At 39.7% G+C, this 20,218-nt stretch overlaps 1 protein-coding gene across 3 annotated transcripts in view; it reads right to left on the bottom strand.

Annotated features, from left to right (window-relative positions):
* The window catches only part of LOC140686253 (trafficking protein particle complex subunit 9-like), a 103,907-nt gene that overhangs the window by 71,594 nt on the left and 12,095 nt on the right, over positions 1-20,218 (bottom strand). Inside the window, exon 3 of one of the 3 annotated variants that reach the window (XM_072939971.1) lies at positions 9,044-9,184. The exons of the other annotated variants lie outside the window; for them this stretch is intronic. The gene's annotated coding sequence lies outside the window, so the exon portion shown is untranslated. Of the gene's footprint in view, positions 1-9,043; positions 9,185-20,218 lie in introns of those variants that run through there. 3 annotated transcript variants of the gene reach the window in all.

Raw genomic sequence — 20,218 nt, 5'->3', positions numbered from 1 at the left:
AGAAATAAACCTGCATACATTGAAGTGATAAAATTAACTGTAGCAGGCTATTTAACAAAATTTCAATTATCAGTGTTAATTTTACCATTCCTTTCCTCTTGTCCCCTGCACTCTGAGACAGGCTTAGGCTCTCTCACACATGCAGCTCTGATGCAATAGTTGTGAAGTTATTTTATTTTGCTACAAGTGTTTTCACTCCCAGTGTCGCTGTGACTGTCGTCTCTTAACACAGTCAGATGTCTTCCTGGATCTCTCCCTGTGTTCCTTGCTCCTGCTTCTCAGATCCTGAGATAAAGAACAGGTGAAGGCATATGGCTGGGAATGTCAATGTGGACTTGATCAAAGTCCTCAGTGACTCGCTAGGTGAGTGCTGCCCACCCCTTACCTTCGATTCTCAAGGTTCTGCCCAGGGTGACATCCAGACAGGAGAGATTCCTGGGTCCAATTAAGAGCTGTGTGGCTTGGGTGCGGGAAAAGGTGCAGGAGCTGGTTCCGTAGACGGTCACTTCCATTTCTCTGCTACTCTCTCTCCCGAGGCCCCGCTGCCAAGCCCCCAGGCTCCCTGATCTTCTCTCTTTCTCTTCTACTCTAATTCAAGCCCTTTTCCTCTTCCTTTATTCCCTGATTATCCCCAGCTGGAGTGATTTTCCCATCACAGATTCTGAAAAAATTTCCTGCAGCTGAAAAAGAGGTCTCCAGAGGTCAATGCCCATATGGTGGTTCCTGAAGAGAGCCCCTGGTTAGGGGGACCCTCACCAACACTCACGGGGCATCAGACATGTTGCAGGGTCGAGCACCCCCAACAAGAGTTTGCTGTGACCCCAAAGCACGCACAGCATCCCTGCTCACTAAAGTGTAGTTGTAGTCCTTTATTAAGAAGCAAAAATAAAAAAATTGCTCATGTTTCTTACTAAAATTATTTATGAGGTAGAAAAAGTAATTCTAATAGAAAAGAACAAATTTCACTCCATATTAGATGTGTTCGTCTGACTTTAAACCTGTACCTTGTTTTCTAGGCTCAGACTTGCTGTTTCTGCACCTTTTGTAAAAGAATGTTGCCTTTAGCCTGAAATACCCAGGAGGGCCTATTCTCCGGGCTCTGATCTTTAAGGATATTAGCTCTTCTACACTTATGTACAGATGGCAAGTTGCAAAAAAATTCTTTTTTTTGGAGGTTATACGGGGGCACCATAATTTGACCCACATGAACAGCTGCAGGAACAAAGGGTTTCAAATAGAAACATTTCGTACAGCAAGAAGTTTGCAACAACCAGCCACATCCCCGCCGCTTTTTAGTATAAAAGGAGACTGAATTCTGCCTTGGGGAAGAGAGTTCTACTGGATATCAATATGCCATTTTCTGGGTCTGCCGTCTTTTCAAATAAAGTCACTATTCCTTTCTCCAACATCTCATCTCCCGATTTATTGGCCTGTCATGCAGCAAGCAGAACGAGTTTGGACTTGGTAACAGAGTGACTGCATTAGAGGTAGTATGTCTCCACTGTTTCCTCATTTCCAGAATGTCACAACTTATCAGTTTTATATGCTGTTTAACAACACGAACAAAAAACCTATTATACGGAACTGATTCCAAGAAATAAAATTATTTCTACTCCTTCAAACATTTTCTTCTTTTTATTTTGCTTTGTTATGCTTATTGAAAAGAAAATAAAAGTCAAATCATTTTATTTCACGTATTTTTTAAAGCTACATATTGTAAGTACTACAAAGATATTTAAATTGCAATAAAAATTGTTCATATATTAGTATAAAGATATATACACAATCAATGCAGATTAGGAAAGGAGTAGATATTTACTAAAAATCCACTGCACATCCAGTCTTTTACAAGCATATTCTGGAATATAAGCTCTATTACCCCGGAGTCCCCCACCCCCATTCTCACTGCGGAGTCCCTTAGTAATCAACTACCAAGGCACCAGCATAGAACCATGCAATCACTATTTTAGGTATAAATGAGAGTATTAGCTCATTCAATTCTGAAACAGAAACCTTAAAATAAATACTGAACTTATTTACAGATAAACAAATTTGGACACAAAAAAGTACAGTTTCTCCCCCAAGACACAAAGATAATAATTGGTAAAGGCAAGATTTGAACTAATCTGCCTGATTCTAAAAGCTAAGGTGGAAATCCCCTTTGACTTTGGAGGTAAAGCAGCACAACCTATCACCCTATCATTGTTCAGATCTAACTTTAGACAGCCTGAGACAGCACCTCATTCCTATGGAACTCGAGGGCAAACAATAACAATAAGGATTTTATATTCAGTATTTTCTTAAGTCTCAATTATATAAAGTGTCAGCAGATCATCAGAAAACTCTGGGAAATATGAATGGGTCCAGAGCTTTTTGCTGTTAAGAAACTCATTCTATCAGGACAGAGTGACCTTCCCATGTGAGGCCTCATGTACATAAACTAAAGGCAGCTGAGCAATGAAAACTAGCAAGAACATGGAACTCAAGCAAGAAGGATGCCTGCCATCCCCTGCACAGTTGCCTCTTCACCCACGTGGACAAGATGGCAGAAGATCCAGGTTCTTGTCCAAGTGACAACATAATGGATTCTCACCCATGAAATGTTATGACTCTATGCTGTCTTAAGTCCGTTCCAACTAAAATATGATAACACCAATATCTCAGCAGAATGTCTATGTCTCCACTTTCTCTCTTCTATTAGGAGACTATATCTATGGCTACAAAGCCGAAATTCAATTAAAAACACCATGCACGAAGCCTGGTGAAAGTCTGTGTAAGAGACATTGTTCTCACGCTCAGTGAGTGAAAACTCAGAAAAAGTGGTCCTTCTCCCTCTGCAAGTGGGAGGTAGCCTGATTGTGTGTGTGTGTGTGTGTGTGTGCACACGTGTGTGTGTGTAAATCAAATACAACGTATTCTGGGATGTGCACAGATTTTTTTTTATGTTACTATTATTTCGTGAGAATGAGCCTACCTTTAAATTAATTTGAATCTATTATTCTGAGAGAGTCTCAGGCTCTTTTGGTGGAGGATGGGAAAGAGGAAAGGAAAGGAGGAAAGATGTAAATGAAGCAAAGCTGTAAGAGTACTGCTAGGGAAAGGCAAGACATTATTTTTGTTCCTACTTGCATCACACACAAATTACGGACTGGTTTTCCCCCATGTCTTGTCAAGCACTGAGTTGCAGAAGAACAGGCAACAGCCCTTTTCTCACTGAGCTTGTGACTGTACGTGACATCTTATAGACACAAATTATTTAACCTGATCAAACACTCTAGCAGCAGGCTGTAATTCTCCTACTTTGAGAGACAAGGAAACAGGAAGTGAAAGAGGGTATATAGCTTGACCAAAGTCAGAGGACAAGTAAACTAAAGAGGATGAATTCAAACTCAGATCTGAATGCAGAGTCTGAACTTCCCACTCGGAGGGCTGGAAAATCCTTAACACACAGGGTCCCCAGCTCCTCTGCATTGTTCCTGGCACCAAGCATTTCCCATGGCGATGGTCTCCAGTTCTCAGACACAGCGCTCTGTGCAGCCAATAACCTCCATTCGACCTTGATCATCTACCTGCCACGCCCACCAGGCTTCACCATACAGGCAGGAAAGCTGGCTTTCAAGTGCATACAAAGCCACCCCTGGTCTAACCTGGACTCTTCAGCAGCTTTTCCAGCATAAAGGCAGCCATGAAAGTGCTCACAGTTTGTACATGAGCCACACTACCTCTCTCCATCTCTCTCCCCACCTATACTACTTAGCTATGACCATTTTGAGAATCTTGGAAACAAATTTTTAAAAACAGAAAAGAAAGGATTGTGTATCGAGTACTTAATACTTACAATTTTAAATGAGAAGTTACAAAGTGAGTATTTACAAACCGAATCTGCCTTCCTAGGTGTCAGTTTTAACAGTTAAAAAATATAATAGCAAAAATTTCTCACTTAAAAAATTAACAAAAACATCAACAATAATCTGGAATAAACTCAAAAACAATGCCCATGTTGTATATGGAGGAAGTACAGGACTGTACTGAGGGGTAAAGTAAGAAGTGTGAAAGTAGGGACATCAACCTTTGTATGGAGGAAAACAGTTTTGTAAAGATGTACGTTCTCCTAAAGATAATTCAAAATTACTAAAAAATCCCATGACAACACTTATCTGTTTTTTTTTAACTTGAAAAAATTATATTAGAATTCTTCAGGGAAAATGAAGTCATAATACTAGCAAAGAAAAATAGGGATCGAAAAGCAAATCAAAAAATTTGCACTGTCAGATATTAAATAAATTTTTACAATATGTAAGATATAGTGCTAGTGTAGGAAAGTAAGATTGACAGAAATAAATCATGAGCTCAAAAAGAGACTCTAGTGTACATAAGTATTTTTACAGGTGGGATTTCAAGTTAAAGAGCAAAGTAGGAATTCAATAATTGTCTTGGGACAATCACAGAATCCCCTTGAAAAGACAAATTCTATTCCGGTCAAAATGACCGCAAGAAAAATTACAGAAAGTGATGTAAATATTAGAAAGTACTAATAAGAGCAAATACAACTCTTTGCTCATATCAATTCAGCTTCTCCTCACTATGACAAGCACTATTATCATCTCCATCTTAGAGATTAAGAAAACCTACAGAAGAAATTTATACCATTATAAGAAAGCATTTCTAAGAATAATATCAAGAATAAAACCGAAAAAGAAGACATTTACTATCTAAAGTTTATTTTGGGCCATAACAAAAATGAACCTACTGAACAAAATGAAAGGCAAAAAATGACAAGGGAAAGCTCTGTGATACATGTTGATGAAGACAAGGGGCTAATGTTCATAATATACATAGAGCTGTCACAAAGCAACAAGAAGCTCCCTCACTTAAATATTTGCAAAGGACAAAAGGGATCATTCACTTTTTAAAAGTCAGATGGCTAATGAGTGAAAAATGCTCAATAGCACACTGGTCATAAAGTGCAAACTAAAACAATGAAAATCATTTTGCTCATCATATTGGCAAATATTTTTAAAAGATATTCTAGCTAGTGTCCATCTTTGAGACAACAAACTGTGAGCGATCTTTTGGAGGACGACATGTCAATGGATATGTAAACCCTGGAAAACGTGTGTACACACAGGCTGAACTTCACTTTTAGGAATCGTTTCATTTACAAAAAGAATCAGTTCAAATAGATGTACTCATCAGAGAATTTACACAGCACTGTTTACATTGGTGGGAAGAAAAGCTGAAGTGGAATCATACCCACGGATAGAGAATTGGTTACATAAGTTATTCTACATCTTTTCATTCCCCACAGGAGAAGGAATTTCTAGATTCACTTGAAAGGAGCCTGTGATTTATGTAGTTGTCACATCCAAGGACTAAATTTCCAGAAACCTTAACTAAAGGAATACTTATACAAGATCACAGGAATGTTTGTACAAGAAGGATGCCAGTCAGACACCCTTTCTGACAGTGGAAAATGGAGAAAACTTAAGTGTCCACCATCAAGACAATGATGCGGTAAATCACGGTGAGCTGTGGCCACTAAAGTTCCAGTGTTTCGGCGTGGTCCAAGGCCTTGTCCACAGTTCTCTCCCACGAAAGGTGTCCTTACACAAGAGACCAAACCTGCATATCAGGAGACCACTCTACTCTATCTGAAAGGACCGGGTGAGTCTGGAAGGAGAGGACGTCTGTGATATATACCTGAGTGAATAAACCGAGCTGCAGAAAACATATAGTATGGCCTTATTTTTCAATAAAGCATATATACACACACATATACATAGATTTCTCATATACGTTTATGTATGTGTATATATATATGACATAGGCATAAAGGTCATGAAATATATACTCCACATTGTCAGCAGTTTTTACTCTCAGGAAAAAAGGGGAAGGGAAGTAGGGGACTTTCGGTACCACCACAGTTCTCTTTTCAGTATTCCAGTTAAGTTTACTTGGAATATAAAAGTTTACTTAAGTCCAAAGTAAAATGGACGAGGACTCCACAAGACAGAATGCTATAATGGTCATTAAAAATCATGCCAGCGGAGATAGAATACTGTAAAAAAAATTGTCATAAGCTGAATGGAAAATGGAGGTCTCCACACAGCAAACAGGCACACAGTGCTTGCTGGTTTTTATGACAGAGGTAATACACACTGATGAAAAGAACAGAAAATAGATTTTAAAGTGTTAATTATTATCTCTGAATACTGGGAACAGGATAGACCCTTTTGACCCTTTTTTCAGAATTTTATATTAAATACACATTATTTTTCATCTGAAAAATGCATTTTTAGATGTCTAGTAACACACATTGGAAAAAATACATGAGTACTTACAGAAATAAATAACTAGGAGACACCGAAGCACCGTCACACAGTGCAGAATGGGTGATCCTGAATAACACCACGCAGTTACATAAGGACCCACAAAGTGAGAGCACCCGCTGTAACAGGACGCGGCTCCCTTCCATTTGTCAGTTGTGTCTTCAGGGCTGAGGCATTTCTGAGCACGGTCAGTGTCAGTGCTGGTGTCTGGATGGATGCCACTGGAGGTGAGGGCACCTGCAAGCCGAGAGGAAGAACAGAAGTAATCCTCTGCTTTTTCTGTCTTGTTTCTTTGTTACTTTTAAAGAGAGGCGTAAATAAGATAAAGTGAATCTTCCTTACTGAAATTTCAGTAATGAAGCCATTTTTAAAGTGTTCACAACTTATATTCTGCCTATAACTGTCTTTTCAAAAAAGCCTCATATTTATTAAATGTTAATTAACTCAGTTAATTAACTACATGTTGAAACCTTTTAAAAAACATGAAATGCACTACGTGAAAGCACCACACATGCAGTGACTAGCTCAGCTGTCTTTACGGCAGTGCAGTCAGCCCCCACCATCACGAGACCCTGAACTCCTGATGCTGGGAAGAGAGCACGCTGCTTCCTCAGATGGAGAGAAACGGTAAAAGCATTTTCTGAAATCTACAGCACTGACAAAACATAACTGCTTAATCCCAGGCTCCTTTGAGGCTGTCATTTTCCGTTTCTGGCCAACACCCGTCAATGAGCAGAACCACCCCATTCCCGAGTCATGGGACTCACGTGGGCAGCAGTTTTGGAGAAATTTCCAGGTATAGAATGTAAACCAACTATACATAAAACTCTGAAAAAGAAAAGATGCAATAATCTGATTTTGGAAGACACTCAATATATTCTCCTAAGCCTTAGTAGTTGGAAAGTCTGGGCTTCTCCTAAGGCACTTATTTATTTCACAGACAGTAAGCATCTCCCACAAACCCTGTTTCCCTGTGTCTGCTGGGAGCCTCAGGCATATTGATGCTGTCTATCTTATAAGGCACAAGGCAGAGGCGTGTGTCTCACGCCTGCAAATCTCACACAGGCTCAACTGCAAGCCTCACTGTCTGAAATTAGCCCCATTTTCTCACCTGTTTATTTGGTATCTGTTCTTCTGTAAGCTGCCTGAAGTGCTTCTTGGAACAAGTCAGAAGAATGAGTGGGTAGAGAAATGGACAGATGGACAGGTGAGAGATGGGCAGACAAACAGGGAGACTCCAAGAGAAGGGGAGCAAACAAAATTTCCTATGCAAAACCCTCTTCTAGTCAGGGAAGAAAACCACCACAAAGAAGTGTGAAGAGGCAGGTGCTTAGGACTGTTTCCTGGATTCCATGAAATGTCACTCCAAGAGATGAGAGGGTAGAAGTATAAATAATAAAAGATAAAAAGCATGCATGTTTGAAAAATATATCTACATTATGTACTTTCTAAAGAATAGATTCAAATCAGCAAGGCCCAATAACCCAATTCTTGGGTATTTACAGAAGTGAGAATCCCATCTCCAATCCACAAGGCATCCCTTCGGAGCACTGAGAGTCTACACGGTGTGGTCATAAAGGCATCACCGCAAAAGCTGTGCTATCCTGCACTTACGAGGAACGAGCAGGTGTGCTCGGGCTGCCCACTCACGTCATTTACACCCCACAGCACCTCTACGGGGTAGGGATGCCTAGCGAACCCCATCTCTGCAGGACAGAAAACAAGTCCAAGAGAGGCTAAGCCGATCTACCATTTCTCCATCTCACAGGACTTGTCACTCCAGAGCAGGAATCGAACTCGGACCCACGTTTGTAACCACAGTACTACCGTAATTTATGTGCTTTTTGTGTGTATAATACATTTGTTTCTGGCATGAAAGGATATTTAATAAATGATCGGTTGTCTTGTCTATCTCATTAGCTCACAATCTTTATATTTTTGAATTGTACCCTTCCCCTGGAGAAATGAACGGAAAGAGCGGTGGTCAGAATGAGGTGGGGCTCCATTCTTTATCTGTTACCTCATCTCATCCAAGTCCACAACCAGGAAGAAGGAGCAAAGGTTTTCTTCATTTTTAATGAGAGAGCTCCAGTGATGGTGACTTACTCAACTCCAAAACTAAGTCTGGGGGAAGGGCACATGCAGCAACGAGAGCAGTATCACCTGTAGGAAGGCGAAAAGAGCTCAGGGGATGGCTCAATGGGTCAGCCTGATTTCATTTCAATCGATAATACAATAACACACTCTAAAAAATCTAGCATGCAATGGATTTGCTCTTTCTTGACATCTAGCAAGTTTCCACAGCCCACATGTAACATTATCATGAACTAGTGAAAGGATGAGTCCACAGACAAGAAAAATCAATGCCACAGGCACGCTGAAACCCAGGCTGGAAGAAAGGAAGGGAAAGGGCATAGTTAAGAAGAGAGGAAAGTCTGGGAAAAAGACATCATCACAAGGACTCTCAAGCGTCATCCAGCAATCATATAATCATTCTTTCAAGAGAGAGTTACTTAGGTCCTATTTTGTGCGAGATTTTACAAAGGGCAAAGAGAGACCGCAGCATCCATGGTGGCAGCAAGTTGCGGGGCTATAATACAATTCTAATCCTGGTACCTTGCACACTTGTCCTCAGTATAAAGGCAAAAAATAAATAAAATAATACTATGTAAACCATACACATTGCTGAAAAAAATTAAAGAATACCTAAATACCTGGAAAGACACACCATGCAGATTCCTGGATCAGATGACAGCATTCTTGGGATGGCAGTGCTCTCCAGAGCGATGCATACATACAACGTGGTCTCGATCACAATCCCAGCGGGCTCCTCTGCAGTAACTGACTAGCTGCTGCTATAATTCATATGGGAATTCGAGGGTCTCAGTAACCAAAACGTACTTGAAAGAGAAGTACAACGTGAGAGGACTTGTAATTCTCAATTTCAAACCTTACATCTGTATCTCCAAGTGAAATTAGAGGCCATTTTTAAGTTATTATTTTGTTTATCCTTATTTTCTAAATTCTGTACAACAAATATACCTGTTAGAATAAGAAAAATAAAAAGTAAGTTATCTTTTAAAACATGAACACCGATTCATTCATTGGGAAAAAATTATTTTAACTCTAAAGAAGTAAACAAATATCTAGTGAAAAAGGACTACTTAAAAACAAGTGTGCATTTACAATTTTCATAAATTGAAAACTGAAAAGCACAAACACATCAAGTTTCTAGGGAGACTGGTGAAACATATTAACAATTATTTTAAAAATTCTTATTGAAAAATGAAAACTCAATAAAGGGAAATTCGTGATTTACAGTCAACTGCAAACACATGGAAAGCAAAGGCCTAGAAATCACAGTTCCTTTAACTCTGCTACTAACGAAATAGGAGAGGAAATTCCTCACTGAGGGGACATTGGAATCCCATCCATAAGACAGAATACACAGTACAAACTGCAGTAATATCGGGAGTGAATAACTTAGAAGAATTCTGAAGTTATAACATTGCTGAAAAACTATAAAAAACACTGACAGGCAGATTAAAACACACAGTCATATATATTATATAGAAACATATGTAGTCTGCTCCCATGTTGCATAGAAATACAAACATATTTGTTCATTTATGGGCACTGATTACTTTATCCCTGGTAGAATATTTCAACTAAATCAAATAATCAATATAACACTCCTCTTGTCAAATCTACTTGATAAGTTACTCTGCTATGTAACCATAAAGTGTCTAAGATAGATCTAAAATTAGTGAAAAAGAGCTTTGTATGGCTTCTTGAATTCTTCTCAAATTTCCAAGCTTAATTTTAAAATAGATCTGAGCAGTATTTCTATATTATCTTTTCCCTTGTGAAATGAACAACACAGTCTGTTGTCAAAATTCTGTGCTTACAAATATTCACGAGCACAGTATCCTCACAAAACTGCTGGACAGCAAAGCACTATCCAGACACTGTGACCAAATAAATGAAACACAAGGAAGACAGTGACCCTATTCTGGAGGGCTTATAGTCTGTGTCAACACTAGGGTTTTTACTTGATTGGTTTGATTGGGTAGCAAAATAAAATCAATCAAGTACTTTCTTCTTTGAGCGTTCTGTAAGTCATGACTGTTTTTAGTGTCATGAGCAGGAAAGACTTAAGCATGACTTGATTAGATCAACTAGCAACAATCATCACTGGAGAGTGAGTAATATAGAAGTTAACTGATAGCAATGCTTCTGCCTACATGAGCCCTATAATAAATCTACACTGACATCCGAAAGGAAAATAAGGAGATGAGGTCCCTAATGAGAAAACAAACTAACAAGAAATCAAAAAAGGAAAGATGTTTTCATTAATGATTCCAGGCAGTAGTGGAGCATGGTGGTGAAGATCACATATTCTGGGGAAAAACATGAGGGGTCTGAACTCCCACAGCACTGGGTAGCTGTGACACTGATATTTCAGTGAAATTTTCTGCACCTCAGTCTCCTATCCAAAGACGGGGGAAAACAACCGCACCCATCTCCTAGACTGTTTCTACAAATTTAGATATTTTATACATAAAAGCTTAAATAAAATACTTCAGATTTAAAATAATACCCCAAAACACATGGAACAAAGAAAACAGAGATAAGTTGGAGTTCATCAAAATTTAAAACTTTGCTTCAAAGGGCACCATCCAGAAAGTGAAACAACAACACAGAGGAGAAAATTTTTTCAAATCATTTATCTCATAAGGAATTTGTATCTCCAAATGAAGAAAAAAAACCCTACAACTCAACAATAAAAAGGCAACTCAATTAAAAAATTAATAAATGTTCTGAAAAGGTATTTTTCAAGAAAAACATAGAAATGTCCAATAAGCACAATGAAATGATGTTCAATAGCATTAGCTGTAAGGAAAATCAAGTGAAAACCACTAGGAGAAGCCGCTTCACACTCACAACAATAGGTTATAATAAAAATAATGGTAACAAGCACTAATGAGGACACAGAGGAAGTGGAGCGCACAGCCCTTGCTGGTGAGGACGTAACACAGCGTGGCCACTTTGGAAAACAGCCTGGCAGGGCCTCAGAGAGTTGAACATTTCGTTTCTGACTTACCCAGCAATTCTGCTCTCTGGGCACACAAGAAAGAGAAGTGAAGACAGATATCCACATAAAAAATCCCACATGAGTGTCCACGGCGACATTACTCATCACAGCCAAAAAGCAGAAACAACCCAAATGCCTATCACCTGGTGAATGGGTAAACAGAGGGGCCCAGCCATACAGTGGAATGTTATTCAGCAATAGCAAAGCATAGAATAGTGACTCAGGCCACAACATGGACAAACATTGAAAACGTTACTCAGTGTGAAAGTAGTCGGTCACAATAGACGGTTCCACTTACATGAAGTGACTCGATTTACATGAAATGTCCAGCACAGGCAAATCCACAGAGAGAAAAGTGGCTCCTTGGGGCTGGGGGAGGATGGGGAAGATGGGAATGTCTGCTTATGCATACGGGGCATCCTGTTGGGGGGATGAAAATGTTCTAAGATTGAATGGGATGCACAATTCTGGGCATAGAGTAAAAACCGATGTACATTTTAATGGGTGAATTGTATTAAAACTGTTAAGAACAAAAGCATCTCGGGGCAGTACCTTCCAGAGTAAATGCAAATTGCTAACTTTTATTAGAGGAAAAAGAAACTGCCCTCAGTATGAAAGCAGGAGATCAGCAAATGTGAGTTAACCGAAATTGGACAAGAGCATTTCACTTGAAACAGTTGCTGAGTGTACACGAAATATTCAGAAATAGGAGAATCACCTTGACATCACGAAGAAGCATTCTGCTTCAAATGCAGATCAAGGATTCGGCAAGCCCTGCTGCCAGAAATGAGCAGAGAAGAATCCTGATTCATAAAACTAGCACCAGAGCCAACAAGGAAATGGTGGTGAGGAAAGCAGGCGGCGAATATCTGGAAGAGTTTGCTACAAATATTTTCTCCACCGAAAATTTAAAAATAAAATGAAAGTGATGAAATGCTGTGTTGACATCACATGAATGGGCTTCCTTCGGTGCTCGACTGTTCTGTAACCCAGATTGATAGACTCAGGAGAATCAGCATGGCTCCTGGGGGTCCCCAAAGGAGTGCCCACCAGCACGCTGACCACCATCACATCTGCCAGGGTTGAATTGCAGGGAAGAGACCAAGTTCTGAAAGGTACCGGAAATGTTGACAAGGGAAGAAAAGGATGAGTTTAGTCCTGGGACAGAGGCAGTGTGAGCAGAGGCCAGAAGGCTGCAGGTGAACTGCAGTAGACCTGGGGCAGGAAGGGATCACAGGGGAGCATATCTCAATTCTCTTCTGTCTCTCCCTCCGGTAGGAGAGATAAAGCCTGCATCCTTCTCACCTGGAACTGTGGGTTCTGGCTGGCAGAAGTCTTACCGACACGGAATGATTATTCAAGACTCTGTGGAAAAAGTCAAGAAATCGAGAGGGAGTAGGGAGCCATCTCCATGAGCCTCTCAAATGTTCCCATATTTATTGTGTATAATCAAAGGAAAAATTCGTTAACAGTTGTGAGATAGTAAGGAGGAAATTCGGGAAAGAGAGGATGAGGCAGAGATTGTAGAATATACAATGAGTACAAAGGATTAGTGTATGTTTAGGGAAGTCATGGGGTGAGGGGAACAAGATACACTTTTAGATATGTTCATTACAAAGCACACCACCAGACCAGCCAGGTCTTTGTTTTGGGGATAATAGACTAACAACACACAAGCCCAGCGTTTATAGCTGAGTGTCTCGGTCCTTGCTTTGCAACCAGCAGAGTGCCACCTAAAACCTCAACTACACAAGCAAAGCATTGTCTCTGCTTTTTAAGGAAAGGAGACTGGAGTGAAGATGCACAGGAACTTGCTTGCAAAGCAGTACCAAAGCATATTTTTTCTTCTTAAAGTTCAGAGGCGACTGTGCTGTGTTATAATTTGTTAACGCAATCATGGGCTCCCACATGGAACCATTATGGAGGACACCCTAGGATGACTAATCCTGGATGTGGGTCTCATCCTGCCATCTTCAGCCACTCTAGCAGGGTCTACGCACATCCGAGAATAACGATCCTACGGAACCACCCACTCTCTTAAATCCTGATGCTTGAAACTTAATTTTAGCTCTACACAACTTTCCGTAGAAAAGTTTCAGAAATAAAAGATATAATATTCCTTTTATATCTCATCATATTACTGATTTTTCTGATTGCTCTCTGCTGCTTCTACTTGGTAAAGCACCTCATTCTGCAGCTGAATTCAGTAATTTCCGTTGTGCATTTCTAGCCAGTTTGGGCTCGCTAAATTCTATTGGTCAAATATCGATATACTTAATTGATTTCTTTGTTCATCACTTTCAGCCAGGAGGAGAGGGAGTGTCACTCTTTTCCTCAGCCCACGCTCAACACTTTTCTCATCAACTCAGGCCTCCTGAAAACAAAACAAAGTATTTTTTTCCCTTCTACTCTTTCCACAAACACAACAGGAAACATCAGTCTGGAGAAAGTATTCAACACAAATTTTAAAACAAAAATCTATAAACCTGAAGCAACTCCATCTCCGAATCATGATACACAATGACATGAGAGTAATTGTGTCAGGCACAAAGCATGAGGGAGCCTGACTACCTGATTTCTATTCTTCAAAGGAAGGAAGATTTTCGTATTTTTTATTATCATTCTTGGTCATTGTTTCTGATTATGCCAAAAAATAGTTTATGAAATAATTATGCACTGCAATAACAGATTTTTAATGTATCAATTTTAGAAGGCATTCAGAGGGGATAGGAAAACCCACCTCTGTAAAAAATGTAAAATTTCTTCCCCTGTTAAGAACACGTATACAAAATGCAACAGAGAATTCAAATTCTTGTGGAGAGGATCAAAACCACAGAATCAAAGCAAAGTCATTACAATGAGTCAATTTAAATTTCACTGGACAAACATGCTCAATGCATACAAATAATTTTAAAGGCACACTGCAAACCATTCACTTAATGATCTGCAGGCTAGAGGAAGAATTTCCCTCTTGAACAGACAACAGAAATCAGTAGGTTGTCCCACCAAACCAGGAGCAGAGAACAATCAGGTTTTTAACAGTTTTGATAAATCAGCATGTTCTAAAGATCAAAATCCAGAAATTTTAAACATTCATTCAAACCACAATGAAACAAGCACATAAAGAAAAAAAAAACACAAAGAATCTAAGCACAGAGGTCATTTAGATAGATCAATGAGAATTTCTTGTACCGCTGGAAGAAAGAACAGGCTATAACCTTTTACTTGAAAAATAAAACTTCTTTTAAAGATAAATGCTAAAACATATTTCATCTTTCATGTTGCCTTAAAAAATCTGAGGTACTTGTATCTGATCAGAAAAGCAATTCTGAGTAATATTATGTTACAATTCAGTGCCAGTTTGCTCTAGAAGAAAAGAGAAAAGTTACTATTTCTCATTCTGCACAGTTTAAAGAACCTCCCTGTCTCTATCTCCTCCCATTTCCTAAGCTCAACCTCCCTAACCCTTCTGAAACAAGTATGAGAAAGTCTTATTCCCAACATGCCAAATGACAAAAGAATATCAATTTATATATGTAAATATATGCCTACACCTTGAAATGGAGGAGAAAGTTATCAGAAGTCTATATGGAACTTCTTTCTATCTTCCTGATATCACACACACAAACGTTCACACAGACACAGACACATACCCCCTGGATTACTGAGCACTTCACAAGCTTAGTACTTACAACTTGTAGAAGATAACTTTGTAGTTAATTTAAAATACAAAACTTTCAGCTTTTGAAAGTCTTCATCATCTGCTAAACCATCCAAATATCAAAGAGACCCAATTAGCCTTCTCTGTAGAATGTAATTTCCCTTGATGGCAAAACAGACCCTAAGAAGTACTGGATCAAAGATTCGTGTTTATCACTACCTATGATTGTTTTTAAGCACATTAACAGATTCAGAAATGTATGTCTCATCAACATTTATTCCTATTGAAATAGCATACGTGTTCAATTGTCTATACAGTGACTAGGTCCCATGATGGTGTTTAAGAGCTATTTTGTGTATAGCAATATTTATATTCAAGTGCAGAAAAGGAGGGTGTGTTTTACTCAGTTGTAGAGCACCTGCATAGCATGCACAATGTCCTGGCTTCAGTCCCCAGTACCTCCAAAAAAATAAATAAACTAAGTGCATATTTAAAAATAAGAATAGTGCAGCCACTATGGAAGACAGTGTGGAGATTCCTCAAAAGACTAGGAATAGACTTACCATATGACCCAGGAATCCCACTCCTGGGCTTGTACCCAGAAGGAAAACTACTTCAGGATGACACCTGCACCCCAATGTTCATAGCAGCACTATTTACAATAGCCAAAACATGGAAACTACCTAAATGTCCATCAACAGGTGACTGGATAAAGAAGATGTGGTATATTTATACAATGGAATACTTCTCAGCCATAAAAACCGACAACATAATGCCATTTGCAGCAACATGGATGCTCCTAGAGAATGTCATTCTAAGTGAAGTAAGCCAGAAAGAGAAATAAAAATACCATATGAGATCGCTCATATGCGGAATCTAAAAAACAAAAACAAACAAAAACAAAGCATAAATACAGGACAGAAATAGACTCATGGACCGAGAATACAGACTTGTGGTTACCGGGGGGGGGGTAGAGGGTGGGAAGGGATAGACTGGGATTTCAAAATTGTAGAATAAATAAACAAGATTACACTGTATAGCACTGGGAAATATACACAAAATGTTATGATAAATCACAGAGAAAAAATGTGACAATGAGTGTGTATATGTCCATGAATGACTGAAAAATTGTGCTGAACACTGGAATTTGACACAGCACTGTAAAATGATTATGAATCAATAAAAAATGTAAAAAAAAAAATAAACACAGGGAAATATACACAAAATGTTATGATAAATCACAGAGAAAAAAATGTGACAATGAGTGTGTATATTTCCATGAATGACTGAAAAATTGTGCTGAACACTGGAATTTGACACAACACTGTAAAATGATTATAAATCAATAAAAAATGTTAAAAAATAAAAATAAAAATAAATAAACAAAGTTGCAAAACAAAAAAATAAGAATAAAGTTATAAAAAAACGCAGACTAAAAACCACTGCAACCTAGGTACTACAATTATACTAAAAAACAAGTGTTTCTATCAAATATTCACTATATGCCAATCACAGAGACAACCACAAGTCACCCCTGAAGCTTCACGTGTGATTCTCAACAACCCTACTAAGTAGACACGGATGAGAAACTCGGCTCTGCGGATGAGGAGACGGAGCTCAGAGGAGCCGGGGACGCTGACCGTCCTACTCCGTGTGACACCGCGTCAGCCCAGGGCAAGCGCTGACAGTGCTGCACTGAGGGGACACCCAGCTGCATGGACCCTTGGGGTACTAGGGAGTCCCAGAAAACACTAAAAATTTTTCAGTGAAAAACCAGCTCAAATATATTACACTGTGCCGCATCCCTTAAACAGGGAACGTGAACGAGACCTTTTTGATGCGTCCATGTTCTTTCTGCCATCATCAGTTACTTGCCCTCACTGCGTCACCAGTGATGATCTGGACCCCATATGAAGTGCACTCAGATGGCAGAGCTTTTAATGCTGTTTTATGAAGTTTGTAAGACTCTGTCTATGCCTCACACTGGTGGTCATCCATCACTTCTCACCAGTGTGGACGTACCACCTGAAATCATTCCTTTCTGCTTTTTAAAATCCCTTCATCTACTCCAGACTTTTCAATAGCAAAGAAGCAGCTAAACCACAGACAGTGGACAGCTTTTCACCAAATGGACTCGAACAGCCCATCTGACTACCTGGAAGCCCTTTTCTTCTATTAAACCCACTTCCAGGTACTTCATCATTTTCTGATTGGTTAACTGGGCCTCTGACTGGCCTACTCAGAGAGCTCCCAACCTCAAATCCAGGGGTGGGAGAGGACCCTGCTGTTGGGGGAAATCAGTGAGGAAGGTGGACATCCTTCAGCCACGTCTGCATGGGTAGAAGTGCCACAGCGTGCTCAGAAATTATACCGTCATCACCCCTGGGCTCCCATGGACTGGTTTCACATTAACCAAAGTCATGAGACACTGATGCAAGAAAACCAGAAACTTAGCTTATTAATGTAACAGAAGACGTGAATCTATGAACCAGACTGAAATATCAGAGTTCAACCATGAGTACATTTTCTCCTCCACTGCCCAATAACGGGCAGGCAGTCACATGGCAAGCATGGACAGAAACGGAGCAGGAAGGGTTTCTAGATTAACTCAATGAACTAAATTTCTATTATACGAACACATCTACTGCCCAGAAGACAATTAACGCCAATCACGGTGCACTCTCCGTGGACAGCGGCAAGACATGACTATGAGCACCCATGTAACTCTCCTTTCCCTGTCCTTTATAGGCTAACTGATGCACAGAGGTACAAAGATTCAGGGATGCTGATAACGCTAAACACAAAAAGCCCATCTCTGGGAACCTCAAAACCAGACAGCCAGGGTTTAAATACCAGCTCTGCCAATTACTAGTTCTGTGATTTTGCCAACTTAATTACCCTCTGTGTGCCTCAATTTCCACACTGTAAAACTGGGATAACAATCAAACCTTCCTTACTCGCTTGTTGAGAAGATTGAAGGATTCATTTCTGTAAAATGCTCAGAAAAGAATGTAGCACATTTTGGGTGTTCAACAAATGTCAACTTAATATCAAAGTGATTTACAAGTCTCCCCTCTAATCATCTTATGTGTTTCCTGGCTAGCCTAAGTCCCAAAGAACATCCTTATTTCTCCTTTTATAAACAATTGGGGAGTACCCTTATGTTCCACCCCACCACCTGTTTAAACTGAGGGAGGGGATGCCTCCTAACCACTCTTTTGGGCCATGGAGAGTGCTTCTCCCTTCACACCCCTGGCCCCTGGCCCACAGCTAGCACTCATCACACTAACAGAGTGAGGTGTGAGTCCGGGGAGACAAGCGGGGCATGTGAAACCCTTCCTTTCACTCCAGTGTTGGTCACCATTGGGAAGCACCTGGGATGCTCAGCTCCATGGCAGGAAAGCCCTGTGCATGAAGGGGCAGGTCCTCTCAAGGGAAGGCTCGCTGTGGCCCAGAGCTACATGGGACAGGGTGAGTCTGTATTTCTGGGACACAGTATCATGACACGCATTTTCCCACAGCCTTGAAGTTCATGAAGAACGTGGCTTCATCAGTAACAAAGAAGACATTTATCGCCTGTCTACTCTTTTGTGTCATCCCTCAGTTGGCTGCTGGAGACAACATGTGTATAAGTATTGGATCTCCTTAAGCCCCAAAATATATGAAGCAACAAATAATTCTGTGGCTTAACGTTGGTTCAGGGCGACTGTGTAACTGTCCTGACTCTGCTGATGCTAAATTATGGGTATAGGAACTATGGAACCTCCTCAAATATCTTTCATCATAAAAACAGCTCTTCTTATTTTCCTGTTTCTTAGTAATTGCCAAAGACTCCCAAATGATGGCTTCACACAAAACATCAGCTAAAGTTTAAGAGCCCTCTTGACATACTCACTGTGGTAAACACTGCACATAATTTCTAATTCTCACAATTCTACAATTCATATATGAATGTCCCCATCTCACAGATGAGGGAAAAACTCAAAACGAACTGTCTCAGGCTCACGTGGCTCAGTGGCAGCACGTGCAACCAAACCCAAGTCAAAAAACTACACCCCTTCGTATATGTACCAAATCTCCTACCATCAATTAACACACAGCGGCGGGGTCAAAACTCAGGGAACTCAATACACTTTTCACCTTTAAGGTCGTCCAGATGCCGCTTCTAGCTGTTTTATAAAATCCCGGCTCACTGGTTTCTAACACTAGAAGAAAAGCCCGATTTTCCCATTGCTTGCACAGCAAGTCTGAAATGTTCACAGTGAGATGACAGAATAAATCTAAGATATAAGCAGAATAACTTTTCCAGGTAGACACACATAAAAGACATTGGGCTCTTCTGAAGCATTAAGTAAAGAAATCAAAATAAAATAAAGTTATTTAAGCCTTCTTTTACAAACAGGAATGTTAAGACTGTAAGAAGGTGCAACAGTGCCACCTATGGCTAAAATGACCTTCCAGGTTGCCGGGAAAGATGCAACACAAAAATTGCCTGTAGGATCAGAAAGGAGAATCAGATAACTAAAAGCTTATGTAGCATATACTGCACTTTGATTCGGGGGAAGGGAGGGATATTCAGTATTTAATTTGATACTGCTAATACTCCTGAATATAAACAGAAGACATAGGCTCATGGAAACTCATCTTAGAAGAGGAAAGAATCCAGTTCAGCCACTTCATTTTACAGGAGGGGAAACTGAGACATGGAATGTGTCCTCCTGGCAATCGGCAGCAAAGGCATCCTAGGCCTCATGTCTTGCACTGTAGCAAAAACCAACAGATCTGTACTACGCCTATGTTCATAAAAGTCACGTTTGTATTTTTCCAACAGTAGGTTATCTAATATCTTGCAAAATACTTCTCAAAGATCCAGGATATCATACAAGTTTGTCGACATACAAAAATATTTATTTACATAATAAAACAGCATGAGCTTTATTCTCTCTATTAAAAAAGTAATGTGTCAAATCAATGTTTTGATATTTTAAACCTGTTAAGAGTGTAGAAAAAAATCAAAATTTTCTTTAATCACAAAAGAGAGGAGCTTATTCCCTGAAAATGATCAATGTGGATTTTACTAAACTTAATTAATCTGGTCAGAATCCCACGAATTTAAATATCTGAGTGGATGGT

Source organism: Vicugna pacos, chromosome 16 (assembly GCF_048564905.1).
Source record: "Vicugna pacos chromosome 16, VicPac4, whole genome shotgun sequence".
In the NCBI taxonomy this organism is placed as follows: domain Eukaryota; kingdom Metazoa; phylum Chordata; class Mammalia; order Artiodactyla; family Camelidae; genus Vicugna; species Vicugna pacos.
The sequence above is the reverse complement of the archived record's forward strand: the minus strand, read 5'-3'. Positions and strand labels throughout refer to the sequence as shown.